Genomic DNA, 4,123 nt, shown 5'->3' on the forward strand with positions numbered 1-4,123 from the left:
AGAGCAAATGATACCCCTGCAAACGTTTATACAACAAGTCAATGAATGGCAAATGATACTCACACAAACGTTCATGAAATACATTTAAAGTCTTCCTTGCACTAAAATGACTACTCTAATTATATACAAACTCAATGAATGGCTCCCACCCATGGTCACGCAACACGTTTAAAATCCTTTTACACCATAATGATCCAACAAACCACATCCATGCACTAGCATCTCACGCATAAGACTAGTAGACTCACAAAGTTTATTCTCTCTATACAAATACCAATCTAGTCTATAACGCTTATCAAACGATGCCTTCTCACACGCTCCATAGACACTAGCAAAGTCATCATCATTAGCATGTAATTCCTTATCATATTCAAATCTCAATAACTTTTCATCTAAAATGAAGACAAGGATATACCTTCTTGTTAAAGCATTAACCACAAAATTTTTCTTACCTTCTGTTTATTTGAATACAGGAGGAAAGGTATCAATGAATTCCTTCCAGTTGGCATGCTTTCTATTCAACTTACCTTGTCCCTTCATGTACTTCAAGGACTCATGTTCGTCAAAGAAAGGTCGGGTAGGAATTGTAGCACCCAACATAAAATCAATGAAATGCTCTATCTCTCTAATATGTGGCAATCTACTAAACACACCACTAGGAATCATGACCTCCTATCCCTGCAACAAAGAGACAATAACACTAGGCAATGGTTTGTCAAGTTCGTTAGTAGTAAAATTTGCCTTAGCATAAAAACTCAATTTTCTCTTTATTTTTCTCTCATTTTCTTCACTCTCTCTTTTCTTTACACTCTCTTTTTTCTTTTCACTCTCTTTTTATCTTTCATTCTCTTTTTTCTTTTCACTCTCTTTTTTTTCTTTCACTTTCTTTTTCATCTTTTTTTTGAACTCTCGGCCTCACAAGTGTTTTTTAACTCATTCTCTCTTTTCAATTTCACCTGATCTTCATACACTTGTTCTAGAGTCAATGGTACAAGAGTAATGGTCTTATTGTATTTTACCAAAGTACACCTATTCTTGAACCCGTCATGAATCACTTTCCTATCATACTACCACGGCCTTCTCAACAAAATATGGCCAGCATGCATAGGTACTACATCACAAAGCGCTTCATCCATGTATTTTCCTGTTGAAAAAGAAACTAACACTTGCCTATTTATCCTAACCTCTCCACAATCATTCAACCATTGCAATTTATATGGATTAGAGTGTTTTAAGGTAGGCAAATTCAAATTCTTAATTAAAATCGTCCTAGCAACATTAATACAACTCCCCCATCAATGATCATACTACATATCTTGTTGTTGGTGTAGCATCTAGTATGGAAAATGTTCTCTCTCTGCTGCTCCGTATCATCCACTTTGATTTGTGTATTGAGAGCATGTCTGGCAACAAGAGATTCACCTGTCATGGGGTACTCCACTCAATCATCATCACTAGTATCAACCAACCCAGGCATCTCCTCTCTATCACCCTCACTCTCAGTCGTCACCTCTCCATTGTTATGCATAATCATCACCCGCATATTTGGACATTGAGATGTGATGTGCCCTGTTTCCAAACACTTAAAATATTTAATATCTCTATTTCCTAAATGTTGGGATTCTACCTTAGGTTTATTGCTAGTTCCCTCATCTTTCCTCTTAGGTGGTTCGGTCTTCCCCTTTGTTACAATTTGATCATTTTTGTTCCACTTTGATTTCCAAAGAGTGCTAGAAACTGAAGTATACCTTGCTGTACCCTTTCTCTTTAACTGCCTCTCCACCTTCATAGCCATGTGCACCATGTCCTCTACCTCCACATAATGTTGCAACTCAACTACATTGGCTATCTCCTTATTCAACCCACTAAAAAACTTGTGGCCTCCCGATCCTCCACTACATTAACCCGAATCATAGCCACCTCCATCTCCTTATGGTAATCCTCTACACTCCTAGATCCTTGTGTAAGAATTTGTAATTTTTGGTAGAGGTGTCTATAGAAGTGGCTAGGTACAAATCTCCGCCTCATGATAGCTTCTAACTCTCTCCATGTTTCTACAGGCCTCTCAAGATTCGTCCTCCTATTGGTCACTAATTGATCCCACCAAAGAATCGCATAATCAGTGAACTCAATTATCGCCAACTTCACCTTCTTCTCCTTAGAGTAATTATGACAATCAAATATTAACTCTATTCTTTTCTCACACTCTAAATAAACTTTAGGGTCAGTTCTACCTTGAAATAATGATATTTTCATTTTGATGATCCCAAGGTTCTTATCTACTCCATCTCGACCCCAGGGTTTCTCCTAAGTCCTCTTTCATGCCTAACTCCTTTATGTCAACTAGGGCTGTACAAAAAACCTGCCAACTGACAGGGACAAACTCAGACTTGCTGCCAGAGCTCAGAACAGGCCAAAATCAGCAAGGAACCGATCGACCGTCGGGCGTATATTATCAAAACCGGCGTCGGCAGGTTCGGTCCCGGTTTGACCCAGCCAAAAACTGATAAACCAGACGACGTCGTTTACCTTTTACTTCTTTTTATATATATATCATCATTAAACAATGCTGCTTCACTTAAATAAGTGAAATGACGTCGTTCTGCAACTTAAGTTTAGAAAAAAAAATAAAGGGAACGGTGCTGTTTGGCATAAGCCAAACGACGTCGTTTCTACTAGGGCTTATTATCCCCCTCCCTCTTCTTCTCTTCTCATTCGATTTAGAGCCCTCACTCAGCGCCGTCCAGCCACTCACTAGCAGTTTGCATTTTGCTGTCCAGCCACTCACCAGCTTCAGCCTTCCGCAGCTCTCCAATGGCAGCGGCGCAGCCTCCAACGCTCCACGTTACTCTGGCAAACGGCGCAACCTCCACAGCTCCAAGCCTCCACCTGGTTGTTAGGTATGATTTTGAAATTTGAGGGATGAAAATTCTAAGATTTTGTTTTAAATTTAGTGATGACTGTTGACTGATGAGTCTGATTAGTGATTTTTTCGAAATTTATTTTTTGATATGAGCCTAAGAGGTTGTGCTGTTGTGCCTTGTGGTATTTGGGTCTAGGGTTATGGATAGTGTTTTCTGGTTTTGGATGCTGAAATAGTGAATCGGTGATGAACATTGATTATTAAACACCGTGTTGATGAGAATTTGTAATTCTCATCAATATTCATAAGACTCAGTTAGTGCATGTGCATGACTGTGCATTCACGGGTTTTTAATTTTGATAGATTTAGTACAATCGATGATTCGGTAGTTTTTGAAGATGTAATTTGATAAATGTTCATAACTTCATAAGACTCCATCAGTGACTCAGTGCATTCATGGGTTTTCTGATTTTGATAGATTTTGAATTTTTGATAAATGTTCATAGATTTTGAATTTTGATAAATTTTTGATAATTTGAAATGTCAAATTATTAACTTGTGTTGATTGATAGTTTTGTTCTAAATTTATTTTGATTCTTAAAATAATTTGTGAGATTTATGAGCGATCTAAAATGTAGATTAGAATCTTAGATTTGTGATGTTTGCTACGTTGCAAACTAGCTGTTGTATAATTGACAATTGTGTTGATTTTTTTGTTCTTTCTTGGTTTTACATGTTAGATGGATTCTTCGTCAAGTCCAATTGATCTTGATTCTATCTCCTAAATACCAAAATCCTTGGCTTGAAGTGCCCCTAATAGTAGTAATTGTCCACTTCCTAAGAAACGGAGGGAGAATGATCCGTCAATTGTTTGGGACCATTTTACAAAAGTTAAGAGTTGTTCCGTAGATGATCCTAAGGCCAAGTGTAATTATTGTGGCAAGATATACGCTTGCCACTAGAAGAGGAACATAACTTCAACCATGCAAAACCTATTTTCATGTCCCAAAAATCCTCACAAACGTGGGCTTTTAGATAAATAGGGCTTTTGGATAAATACCAAATAATATTGGCAGGTGAGGTATCCTCGGAGGGGTTTGGAGAGAGTGATAGTTCTTTAAGAAATCTTATAACCCATAAATATAGTGAGGATGACGCTTGCAGAGATGGTAATTCTCGATGAATTACGATTTAGAATTGTTGAAGGGCAATGATTTAAGAAGATGGTTTGGTTGCTTGAACCTAGATTTAAAGTGTCAT

This window comes from Juglans microcarpa x Juglans regia, chromosome 3D (assembly GCF_004785595.1).
Source record: "Juglans microcarpa x Juglans regia isolate MS1-56 chromosome 3D, Jm3101_v1.0, whole genome shotgun sequence".
In the NCBI taxonomy this organism is placed as follows: Eukaryota; Viridiplantae; Streptophyta; class Magnoliopsida; order Fagales; family Juglandaceae; genus Juglans; species Juglans microcarpa x Juglans regia.